Source organism: Lepidochelys olivacea, assembly GCF_965140295.1.
Source record: "Lepidochelys olivacea isolate rLepOli2 genome assembly, chromosome: 8".
NCBI lineage: Eukaryota > Metazoa > Chordata > Testudines > Cheloniidae > Lepidochelys > Lepidochelys olivacea.
The window spans coordinates 65902331-65915775 of NC_140418.1; the positions used below are offsets into that span (position 1 = coordinate 65902331).

Sequence of the window (13445 nt, forward strand, 5' to 3'; positions counted from 1 at the left end):
TAGGTTACCTGGTGGCCAATGCCTCTGTGTTTGGAAGCAGTTTGGGACTGTTAGAGACTCAGACAAAGCCTGCTGAAGTAAAAAGTGGTAAAGGGTTAAAATTGTAATGTGGCATTTCAGCTCTACCTGGCTCGAGGGGCAGACAGAAGAATTATGTTTTGTTTCTGTGTCAGAGTTGGGGGTCTGACTATAGAAAATCTTTAACAATTCAACTAGTTGATTTATTTTTCATATTTTCAAGCTCCTGCTTACTGTCACCAGCTGTACTGGCCCTTTAAGGCAGGTTACAAATCCAGCTGTGCGCTTCCAATGTGGCCAATTCTCACAATATTATTGTGAATCTTGTGATATATGATGTTTTACTTAAAGTCCCCACTCCTGTAGTCACATAATGAGAGGAGAATTTCAGGGCTTGTCTACACCTGAAAATTCTGATTAAGCAGGGTGTGAATATAAAATCAAAAGAACTATTTCAGAGTAACTCAATGTGTGGATACTCTTATTCTGAAATGAGAGCCTTGTTCCTGTTTAATTTAATCCATCTTCAAAGATTCCAGAAAGTTCCATGTGTAGACAAGCCCTCAGCTTTTATTTTAAAACTAAAGTAAGTTTCTAGCTCTCATGATTGTGGAGAAAATCTTGAAAACAAGGCCCAAGTGTATCCAGAAGGCTCAAAAACCAGAGGGCAAATTAAAAAAACCCAAAATGCTTTTTTAAAAAAATCTCATGATTTTTAAGTCAACCTCATAATTTTTTGGGGTGGCTAAGCTTTGAACATTTAGGGCGGGTGACAATACTCTGTTCTATTCAGGACAGAGGGGTGCTGGGCCAGAACTGAGTATGTAACTATATCTTCCACGGGTTTCACGAGCATCACTGTAAGCCTACCTTCTTGTCACAGATCTTCACAATGCCTCCACCTGCCCTCGCTCGTCACACAATAGTGTGATACCACCGTGTGTGCACAGTAACAACAAGCATTGTAGCTGCACTATTACAGGTGGTCCTTCTAGCTCCATCCCACAGAACACTGTGGTCATTTTATCTCCCTGGTGCAGTCAGCAACTGAGTTCCCTGCCCTGATTCAAGCAGGCATACCACAACCAGGGCCATCAGCAGGTCTTGGTTATACTTGAGAAGTGCTTTTTTATAAAAAATTGGAGTTACTGAATGCAATACAAACTATTTAAATACTTTTTAATAAAATCAAACTAATTAAAACAACATTTTATCTACCTAGGTATTTGTATGGTTCTCATCACTGTAGTATATGAACACCTACCAAGTATTTATGGATTTAACCTTATAACACCTCTTTGGAGGTTGGGCAGTACTATTATTGCCATTTTATAGATGAAGAACTGAGGCACAAAGAGATTTAGTGACTTGGCCAGTCACACGGAAGCCTGTGGCAAAGCCAGATATTGAACACAGAGCTCCTGAGTCCCAGAGCAGCACTTAAATTGTAAGGCCAACCCTTCCTCCCAGTAGGAACCTCTCCTTTATCTTCTCCTGTGAAATGAAAAACAAAACCCCATTTAGATGCCACACACCAAAAAGGAACAACAGGGAGGGGAGAAGAGGGGCTGGATACTGTACCACAGCCACTTACTTACTGGGAGCTAGGGCTGACAGATTCCTCAAAGAACTTCTTTAGCAGCAGCTCCTACATGGTGGATATCTGCAAGGAAAACAACAAGAAGGAATGTTGCACCAGATTCTGCAGCCTTTATATCAATCAACGCTCTGATTGAAGTAAATAGGAAGTTTTACTTGATTAGGGGCTGCAAAATTTGGCCGAAAGTGACATCCAAATTACAAACACACACACTATGCACTCTTACATTCCAGTTCAAATATACTCACTACTCCGTGGCACTCTCCAAACACCTCATTTGCCTATCCACTTCCCAACATAACCCATGGCAAATGTAGTCAGATGCCATGATGATGAACGCAAGATAGATCAGTCAGACAGAGTTTAGCATAGGGTAACAGCAATGGATACACCTGCAATCAGCTATCCCCCAGATCATTTCCAGGGCAGGCAACTAAATGTCATGCAGCAGCAGGTAGGGGGGAAATCTAGTTGAATCAGAGCACCTCTCCTTCATACACCCATCCCTTCCAGACAACAATCCTGCCAACATCTGTCACTGGATCCTAGGGAGGAAAATATGAGAGAATGAAACTGTTCAGCTACAAAACAGGTGGGGGTGGGGGGTTTGAGAGTTTAAAACATTCCAAAACAATTAGAAGCAAGTGACTTGCCTCCCCCAGCACCCAGTGGGAGAGGGTTCATCAAAATAAAGGCCCACACTTAGTCCAGGGGAGTACCAGTGTTTCTCCTTCTCTCATTTCTGCACAAATGATGGTAGGACAGCAGAGTTAGGGAAGCACAGATCACACAAAGGACAGCCCAACAATAGAAACAATTCTTGCAAGAAATCTGGAGTTTTAATAGGATCTGAATAGCAGAATATTTGCAAATAGCCTGTTAAGGTACTGCAATAACTTACTCATTTCAGAAGAACATTCAGCACGCTTGAAAGAGTTACAGTGGACTATTAGGTGCGGTCACACTGAACCATTCTACAAAAGTCAGGGTTAAGTATGGACAAGATGAACAACTGCACGAACAAACGGCTCTTGCAACAAGCAATAGTGCCATTTGATACTACAGATGTTTCTACAGAGTAAGTAAAGGGTAACATGGTCCTATTGAGTCTCCACACCAGTTCTACTATGCAGCACCCGGCACATTCCCTTCAAAGGATTAGACTCAGAAACAAATTCCAAAGAGACTTTAAAAATGCACCAAATATTTTTGTCCATACACTTGTTTGCATGCAAATAGTTCTGCACTTGCACACACAGCTTGGACTATCTGTATACCAGTACCTGTTTGCAGACAAATCTTTTCTTATTCACATAACTTGCAAGTGGAAATGTCCAAATTAGGGTGACCAGATGTCCCCAGTCCCAATTTTTGGGTCTTTTTCTTATACAGGTTCCTATTATCCCCTACCCCGTCCCGATTTTTTCACATTTGCTGTGTGGTCACCCTAGTCCAAATGCTTGCATGCAAATTTTGCGCATGCATGTTTGGAGTTCCTTTCAAAAACTGATCCTTCATGGCAGTATTGTAGAGGGAGTAAGGATGGTCTATTGGGCACTGGACTTAGACTCAGGACACCTACGTTCAATTCCAGGCTCAGCCACAGACTCCCTAAATGATCTTATATAAGTGACAATCTACCCTGCACCTCAGTTCCTCTTCTGTGAAGTCAGGATAATACTTCTCTAACCTCACAGGGTCCATTCATTATCATCAGATGTTCAATATACTCTGATGATGAGGCCACATATGGGCCTAGACAAATACTGTACATGCTCAGATTGAGGATTCCAACCCATTTCTTGGTTTCTCACTTACTGGAATAATACAAAAGTGACAAATAGAGCTGTAATAATTTGAAAAAAAGCTTGAGGTTAAAAAAATAAATTAGGGATAAATGTTTCATTGAAACATATTGGAAATTCATCATTAAATGAGATTCTTAAAATCCTTTTAAAATTCATCCTGAAGAAATCACTTTGAGAATAGCGAGATTTAGCAAGTCTATGTAGACATGTGTCACAGGATTAACTATTCCATATGTATTTGTATTTTAATAAAGATATACTTCCCTGATGGCTTACTGGTAGCATTAGGCAGCAGTTCCATGGCCACTTTCCTAGTGACGACACAATGCAATATTGCAGCTCTTTAAAATCAATCAAAAAACCCTCCCTCGCTTTTGATTCCTCTCGTCTAGGATATCACCACTTCTGGGATATAGTCCTCTTGGCAAGCTCCACCAGATCTATAAACTAACTTCTCAACATGCTGTACTGCAATTGCCATTTCTAGATTAACATTGACAGGCACTAACAGAGTCTTCAAAAACATCGTAAACTTCGTTTTGGAGCTGACACACAATTGCTGCTTTGTACATTATGGGAGCATACACAGAGCTGTGCAAGCATATCTAGTACTGGTCAGATAGATGCCTTTTGTCATCACCTCCAAACACGATTTTTCAATTAAGGCAGCGGGAGGAGGAAAGCCATAAGAGAGTGACTTCTAAAGTGACCTATGCCAGGGGTTCTCAACCTTTTTCTTTCTGCGGCCCCCCAACCATGCTATAAAAACTCCACTGTCCACCTGTGTCACAACAACTGGGTTTTTGTTTGCATGTCAAAGCCAGGGCCAGCATTAGCAGATAGCAAGCAGGGTAATTGCCAGGGGCACCATGCGCTTCGGCTTCAGCCCAGGGTGGCGGGGCTCATGGCCCTGGGCTTCAGCCCCATGCAGTTGGGCTTCAGCTTTCTGCCATGTGCCCCAGTGAGTCTAATGCTGGCCCTGCTTGGTGGCCCCCTGAAACCTACTCACAGCCCCAACAGCGGGCCCTGGACCCGAGAACCACTGACCTGTGCTACGGTGTCTGTAGGTCAGATGTGTGAGAAGTAGTTTATAATACACTGATGTAACCTAAATTAATAAATAATATATAGTACTTTATAAGTGAGCAACCTGGCAGCTCAGCAGTAGTGCTCTGCACGGCCATTTAGGATACCCAGGTTCATTCATCATCGTCTCCCCCTCCAAGTCAATTGGGGCTCAAACCACAGTGGAAAATAAGTCATTCAGCCCGGGTGGGACAGCTTGCTTCTCGCTGCTGACGAATGTCCTATGGTTCTCATTGGCAAGTATAATCCCTTTCTCATAACTCTTAGAAAACAAGAGAGCTGTGAAGACTTTTTATTAGGAACCCACAAGAGCAGTTACTTTCCAACTTGCTAACAAACTTCTCTGAGCACTAGCACAGTCCATCTGGGTGGCAAGTTAAACAGTGGAGCAAACTGTGGAGTTAGCTAGGATGGAGTTACATGCACTCTGCAGTAGATTTACTGTATTATACATTGCCAATGGAAAATTAAGAACTGGTGATGGGGGGGGGGGGGCTTTGAATAGAATCATGTCTAAAGCTTCTTCCTCAAAAAAGATGGTATTCATAATATAGAGGACTCAAGAACGGAGGGGAAGAAGTGGGCTAATATGGAGGAGAAAGGAACAGAGCCTCAGCATTCAGACAGAAACACACAGGTTTTCCCAGAAAGGAAAAATGTACAGATCAAGATATAGCATCAAATAAACCCTATACTACATAAATATGTTGTATTTCAGTTGATTTTACAGTGGTCATAAAAGTGATATGTAGCAATAACAGTTATTAAAAAGGCCATCCTCTAAAGTGATCTGGACCATTCAAAATGTAGAACATTTTCTCAAATGTGTCATATTCTCACACAAAAAATCATTTGAAAATAACTGAAGATGAACCATCACTACAAAATAGTTTGTTTTTTCCCTTCAAGTTATTAATCAACAGCCCTCCAGAGAATGGCAGACAGCCAATGAAAAATTCCACAGACTCATCTCTCTGTCTCTGGTTAACAGAAGCTACAGTGTTTATCTGTCCAAAGTAAAATTCTGGGTTAAGGTAGCTGATTTAAACTTCTATAATAAGCAACCCATCTTACATATGGGGGAAAAAATATTCTATTTTATACTGCCAGACATACACTCATTCAGCTAATCATTACATTTGTGTGTCTAGATTCTGTGCATAACAGACAGAATCTGCAACATGATTCTTGTCTTTTTATTTGCACAATTAAAAACACCATGATAGTCCTAGTGTTATGTTAAGTGGAATAAAATTCAGTGCGACTAACAATATGTTCTCCATTTTATCTATTTTCTTTTTAAAAAATGGTCACTAATGACATGTTCTTCATTTTATCACTTTTTTTAAAAACATACATGTACAAAAGTGGATATAAACAGTTAGGACTATGACAATGGAGAGACTGCTGCCACCTTTTGGTCATCTCTATAAACAGCGCCATAGAAAAGACAGCAATATTTTTCCCCATTAAAATAATCCGTATTGGAAACTAGTTTTATTTTGTAAGCATTATGATGTGTCCCAATGCTGATTGTGGGCTCTGGATGATACCAAAGATAAATGATTATTAATAACAACAACATTTCAATGAGTCAATGATGCTTTTATGCTACTTGTCTCAATACTGTATATCAATGATTTTAGTTCACATGATGTAAAGGAAAGATTTTGAATTAAGTAAATAGATAGAGCTATAAAGTCTTCAGAGTGCTGAGAAATCAGAGTTCACCAATATCTGACCTAGACATGGGATAGTGGTAGACTACCTCCAGAGTAACAAAAGCACTACACTACCATTTCTGAAAGCCAGAACATAATGAGTGCAATTATTATGGCTGAAAGGCAGGGTTTTGTTTTTTGTTTTTTTACATCAGAGGCTTGCTGGCAAAATGGATAAAAATGATAAACAAGGCTATACTTTCCCTTGTTTCAGTTCCTACAAGAAGACATACCAGACCTTTCTGGGGAAGTAGTTTTAATAGAAAAAAGAATTATTCCTAACAATATAAGTGTTTTGGGACTAGGGGCTGGCATATTTTGGGGAAAGTCACTTTCACAGAAACCCATCAAACTATTTTTGCATTCAGAAAACTATGTTAAGTTCAGGAGGAGGGGGTTTGTTTTTCAAGCACTTTTTTCAGAAGAGGATCCATTTTTAAAAAAAAAAAAAAAAAAAAGTCTTCCTAGCAAACAGAAAGTCTGTACTATGTATTAAGGATAGAACAACCACCAAAAAGCTAAGCCAGCACAAGTGAGTGACTGACATATTGCCTCTCCCAAACCCACACTCCAATCTATGCTATTTTTGTCAGCCTCTCCTAAGTGAAATATGAACCAAACACTCAAGACTGAACTGAACTTTCAAATTCACAATATACATGAGTTTGAAATTAGGCAGGATGAGTCTGCTCCTTAGGACTCCCTCCCATCCTACTGAAATAATTTAACTGCCTGTAAGCAGTGGATGGCCCATGGAATAGTTCAGAGTTCATCTATCTGTTTTGCATGGCTGTTCCACGTTGTGCATACATATGACTTTAGCGCTCATATAAGGTGCTAGTTTGATACTGAGCTCATTTTATTATTAGAAAAGATAAAGTACATGCAGCAACAGTTCAAGCTTCTCCATACCTTCCTACCAACATACCTATCCCCTGAACTAGAAGCTCGGTGTCTAGATGTGAATAAATGGTCCATTTGCCACATCTATTAAGTCTCTAGCATTACTGCTAAGTCTGTGCAGCCAGTAGGACAACTGGCCTGGTTTCTGTGATTTGTACTGACTGAGAACTGGACTGACGCCAACATTCATTTCAAACATGCCACCAAAACAATCATCATCTGGTAACTTTCAATCATTACCAGTAACCTAGAGGTGAAAGGTTCTATAGACTATTCAAAAATCCCTTGAGCCATGCAGTTGCCCTTTCCTTTTCTTGTTCCTAACCCCACCCAGCTCTTCTCTTCGTTCTGTCTTCACAACTTTGCTCAAGATCAGGTTTCACACAGCTTACTCTTCCAACCCTTCTCCACCTGTGAGTCAAAGTTATTCTGATCTCTTCTGGAAAATCTGGGGCCCTTTCCCTCATCTGGCATCCTGAAATTTGATGTTAAAAAACATTGAATTAAAGTAGATGGAGAAGGAGATTTTCAAAAGCACCTAAGAGATTTAGGAGCAGAAGTCCTATTCACTTTCAATGGGGTATGTGCATCTAAATATCTTAGGCACTTTTGGAAAATCTCTCTCATAATGTGTGAAACCTCCCTTGTTCATTAGTAATCAGAAAAAACAATGTCAAAAAAAATGAGTCAGAAAAAGAAATGGGTCAGAAAAAACAATGAAAGGGGGCAGGGCCGTCCCTAGACAGTTTGGTGCCCTACGCAGCCCGCCCCCTGCGGGGGGGGGGGTGGAGGGAGCTGGTCTCAGGCCTCCGTGGGAGGGCAGGAGGGCAGCCACCCCCCAGAATGAGCCAGCAGAGCAGAGCGGGTTGGGACTGGGTCGCTCCACTTCCTGCCACCCGGTGAGTGCAGGGCAGGCCCGATCTCACACTCATGCGGCAGCGGGAAGTGGAGTGACCCAGACCCAGCCTGCTCCATTCCACTGGCTCCCAGCCTTGGGCCTTGGGGGAAGGGCGGGGGGGGAACTGCCCCCAGCACTCACTGGCGGCGTGGCTGGGAGCCAGCAGAGCAAAGTGGGCTAGGTCACTCCATTTCTCACTGCCCGGCGAGTGCAGGGCACACCCAACCCCTGCTGCAGTCCCCCGGGACGTTACTCAGGGGAAAGGGTGGAGTGGGGCGGGGCTGGGGAGGAGCAGGGGCAGGAAGAGGTGGGGCGGGGGCTTTGGAGAAGGGGTGGGGCGGGGGCAGAGCTGGGTTGGAGTGGGGGTGGGAAGAGGCAGGGCTGGGGTGGAGTAGCAGTGGAGGCCATGGGGAAGAGGCGGAGCAGGGGCGGGGGCAATGTTCCTGGGCAGATCAGCCAGCAGGGAATCAGGCTGGCCACTGGAGCAGCGCACAGCTGCGTAGGGCATGAGGAAATTTGGGGCAATTTGGTGCCCCAAATTTCCCGGTGCCCTACGCAGCTGCATATTTTGCGTATGGGTAAGGACAGCCCTGAGAGGCGAACACAAGGCTCTGAAAACTCCATAAATTTCACCTCACAGAATTTGCAGTCACTTGCCTTGTAACAGTAGCTACTGGAGTCAATGGATACTGACCCGTCATCTGATATTACTGATGATATTTGTTTGTGATATGGCAATATCCAGTGGTCTCAGTCAAGCATCATGGCCCCTGTGATAAATGAAAAGGGGGGGGTACCTCCCTTTTATGGACCCAGCTAGCCAGTTAGATGTAAAATCCCTCTTAGTAGCTGTTCTCTACTTGCTTTACCTGTAAAGGGTTAAAAAGTCTCCCTGTGATGCATAGGTAAAAGGAAGGGAGTGGGCACCTGACCAAAAGAGCCAATGGGAAGGCTAGAACTTTTTAAAATTGGGGAAAAAACTTCCCCTTTGTCTGTCTGTTATTGTTCTCAGGGAGAAGCAGAGACAGGGCTGGAACTATGCTATAAGAAGCTTGGGGCCAGGTATGAAAAATCATCTGAATCATACCTAGAAACTACTCATTTGAAACCCCAGATATGTAAGTAGATCAGGGAATGTCTAGGAAGACGTGATTAGGTTTCTCTCTTTTTTATTTCTTTATGGCTTGTTGACTCCTCTGTGCTAACCCCAGGTGCTTTTGTTTTGCTTGTAACCTTTAAGCTGGACCTCAAGAAAAGACAGTTACCTTTTCTGTAACTAGTCTTCTCTGAGATGTGTTGCTCATGTCTATTCCACAATAGGTGTGCGTGCTCGCCACGTGCACTGGTGCCAGAAGTTTTTCCCCTAGCAGTACCCGTAGGGGGGAGCACCCCCCTGTGACACCTGCCTGGCGTTCCCCCCACCCTCAGTTCCTTCTTGCCAGACAATTCTGACAGAGGGGAAGGAGGGTGGGATGTGGAATGACATGAGCAACACATCTTGAAGACCACCAGTTACGGAAAAGGTAACAGTCTTTTCTTCTTCGAGTGATTGCTTATGTGTATTCCACAATAGGTGATTCCAAGCTATATCTGTTGGAGGTGGGTAGGAGTCCACAAGTTCTCAGGATGGAGTACCGCCCTGGCGAACCCGGCATAATCCCTGGCCTGGGAGACGATCGCATAGTGCGAGTTGAACATGTGAACCGAAGACCACGTGGCAGCCCTACAAATGTCCTGGATGGGGACGTGGGCCACGAAGGCAGCCAAAAATCAGCTCCTCTGGACGGGACGAAGATGGTGCAGTGCTTTGGGTGTCATCCCGGCACTGGAGGATCCACCACCTGGTTGGACTCCGGCACGGTACCAAGGACACAAGTCCCACCGACCTTTTTTCTGGCGGTCTAAAGATGGACATCGACAGTGCTTCCAAGGCCCCGGCCACCAAGCGAGCCCCCACTGGGGGCTGCGCCGGAGGCAACGGTGCCCACTGGGCCGGCCACAACGCTTGGTGCCATTGCGCTTGCTGAGGTGCCGGTGGGGCCGGCTGTTCAGGCTGGCTAGCTTGGCTTGTAGACGGGCGGCTGCAAGGGGAGGCCAGGCTGGCGTATGATCCGCTGCCGCCTCTGGACCTGGAGTATCAACGGTACCGGGACCTACGTTGGCCACGGGACCATGATCTCGACACAGAGGAGTGGCACCGACGGTAGTAGCTGCTCTGCGAATGGCCTCAACAGGCGGACCCATGTCAGCGAGATGCCAGTGATTGATGCCCAGGACTACGGTGCCTTGGCGGAGACTTGGAACGGGAGTCAGAGCAGGAACAGCGTCGACAATCGTGCTGCGACCAACTGCGGTATCTCTTGCGAGACGAGGACCGTTGGTGACATCCGCCATGGTCCCATTGATATTTTCTTCGCTCAGACAAGTGGTGCTGGGAGTCCTGGTCACACGGCACCCATCCGGACAGTCTGGCCAGCGTCGAGGGTGATCCACATGGACTGAGCCCTGAACAGTCACTGGGTGGTGAGCAGTGTCGGGAACGTTCCCTCGACCGAGACTGGTACTGGGCTGGTGGCGACTGCGGTGATCCCAGCGGTGACTTGCCTCTGGAGTGTGGGGCCGACATCGGCGGAGCTCCGGGCACTGGCACGGACATGACATCCCTGGCTGCCTGGAGGGCTTCGAGTGTAGATGGCATCCCGACATCCGGAGAGGCATGCTCCGAAGGGGTCAGGCTACTCCGTTCAATGTGAATCGGAGGCCTATCCCTAATGGGGATTGAGGACTACCTGACATGGGCCTAGCCTCTGTCCCAGACTTCCCTCGGTGCCGTTGTGAATAGGAAGTCTTTCCGGTCCTCTTGGCATGCCCTGTGGACGGGGAGTGGTGCTGACTGCATGATGGTACTGGAGGGTCTCCACATACCGACACCACGGTGCTGGGTACCGGTTTGAAGTGGCTTGCCGGGGTCGGGGCCAGCACTGACTCCATCAGGATGGCCTAGAGCCTAATGTCCTTTTCTTTTTTAGTCCGGGGATTGAAAGACTTGTAGATCTTGCACCTTTTGCTGATATGGGTTTCTCCCAAGCAGTGCAGACAATCCGCGTGCAGGTCGCTCCTTGGCATAGAGAACCCACAAGAGCCGCACAACTTAAAGCCTGGGGCTTGGGGCATGCCCTGACCCGGGCTCAATGACTGACTAAACTAACTGAATAAGCTAACTAACTACAGGTACTACTGAATAAAGGGAGAGTTCTGGAAACGAGCTGCAGCAAAGCTGGAGCTGAGCAGTTCTGATGCACCTTCATTGGCGACAAGAAGGAACCGGGTGGCGGGGGGGGGGGGAAGAGCGCAGCCCCCTTATACCGCGCCAGGCAGGCACTGTGCGGTGGGGCGCTCTCCCCTACGGGTACTGCTAGGGGAAAAACTTCCAGCACCGGTGCACATGGCGAGCACGCATACCTATTGTGGAATTCACATGAGCAATCACTCGAAGAACTATTCTTGATGTTTAATCTTTGTATTTGCTCTTTTTAAATCTAGCAATAGCCTGAGTTTCCAATGTATTTTCTTTCATTTTGTTTTAATAAAATTTACCTGTTTGAAGAACAGGAGTGGATTTTTGTGTCCTAAGAGGTTTGTGCACATGTTTAATTAGCTGGTGGCAACAATTGATTTCGTTTTTTTCTTTCTCAGCTCCTCCCCGGAGGGGGCGTGAAAGGGTTTGAGGGTACCCCACAGGAAGGAATTCCCAAGTGCACCTTCCTGGGTTCTCAAAGGGGTTTTTCCACTTGGGTGGTGGCAACATCTACCCATCCAAGGTCAGAGAAAAGCTGAAACCTTCGGAGTTTAACACAAGCCTGGAGAGGCCAGTATTAATTGTTAGAATCCTTTTGAGCCCCCACCTTCTTCACTCAAAGTGCCAGAGTGGGGAATCAGCCTTGACAGCCCCTTTGCACTAAACATCGTGCAAACTCTTCTCAAGACTGTCCCTACCCCAAAAGAGATTGAAATTTACGTTACAAAATAAAGCCAACCAGATGCACAAACTAAACAAACAGGGAGGCGGCCACAGTAAAACAAGCATATCTTAGCAGAATGAATACTAGCCATAATGTTTTGCTAGGTGAAGGAGAACCAGCAAATAAAGATCCAACTCTTCCTAGCTCTCCTGGGTGTCACATCGGTATTGCAGTAACACAGGTGGGAAGTACCTGGGAAGGGAACCATCAGATGAGCAACAGAAAGTGACTCTTTATGCTGCTGCCCCAGCTCCCCTCTCCCTCCACAGCTCCAGTGGGACAGACTTCTGTAGAGTCAGGGGAAAGGGGGCGGGAAGATAACCCAAAATCAATATAACCCTCTCTCATGCTTAGATCTATCCAGTTTTCATCCCCTCATCACAGCTGTGGAGGAAACAAGTTGGCCTATAACCACTCGTATCTATGTGTCAGAACAGCACAAATAATGACAAATAACAGCAAGTAATGACCATAGTTATTCACTGTCACATTTGAGGAGATTATTTAACAAGGCCAAGGTTACTACTGTCTATTAGACCAAATTATGTGACAGTGTTGCAATCAACAGCACAAATATTGGGTGGGGGTGTTGCATTATTTTGAGCAATCGGGTAAATGACTGGCATTTTTGGAGGAACTGGATCTGACCTGCTATAAAGAGTCTGGGCTTAGCCTTGGAAAACAAAACATTTCTCTTGCAAAGGATTTTGCCATATCAGGTAAATTCTGAGGTGCGATACTCTGTTCAATAACCATATGCTTGCATAGGCACATTGGACTAGATTCACTCCAGGTGGCACAGGGAAGTAAATTGCACCTGCTTGTGCCTAAGAGCTGTGCCATGTTTCAGAGGGCATTCATACTGAGAGAGGCAGGTGAAGTTTTCGTCATTGCCCTCTCTTGGGTGGGCTATTCCATAGATATTGCTGGGGCCTCCAGAGGAGCCATGGAAGAATCTGCCAAGTGAATTGACTGGATCAACATATTGTTTCACCTTTTGGGCCACATTTGCTCCCTGCTTTAAAATAATTCAGCCATTTTTCCTGCCTTCAACAAAACACAACGTCTTGAGCCACCAAAACCTCCCTTAGGGCAAACTTTTTGCTGCCGGGGCCATTGCATGCTTGTTTACAGCCACAGAAGCTATTGTTAAATAGGAGAGAATCTGACCCATTGAGTAAGACACTATAACTTCCCCTTTGTGTCCTGACATCTCAAAGTGTGTGCGGGGCTAGAAGAAAATCCATAGACCTTATGTCTTGGTCCTGCAGTATCAGAGAGCACAGGAAGGTGCCCTCCATTCCCATAAGTAAATGTCGCTGACGACTAAGGGTACATTTGAAGTCCATGCATCTCAGTCCACTCTCACATGAAAACTAATGATTTTTT

The 13445-nt window shown here is 45.3% G+C and overlaps 1 long non-coding RNA gene across 1 annotated transcript in view; it reads right to left on the minus strand.

Annotated features, from left to right (window-relative positions):
• Nucleotides 1-1241: 1241 nt before the first annotated feature.
• Nucleotides 1242-13445, minus strand: part of LOC311525110 — a 29926-nt gene continuing 17722 nt past the window's right edge. Inside the window, exons 2-3 of the long non-coding RNA XR_014712687.1 lie at nt 1617-1681; nt 1242-1512 (exon numbers count right to left, since the gene is read on the minus strand). This is a non-coding gene — a long non-coding RNA (uncharacterized lncRNA). The remainder of the gene's footprint in view (nt 1513-1616; nt 1682-13445) is intronic.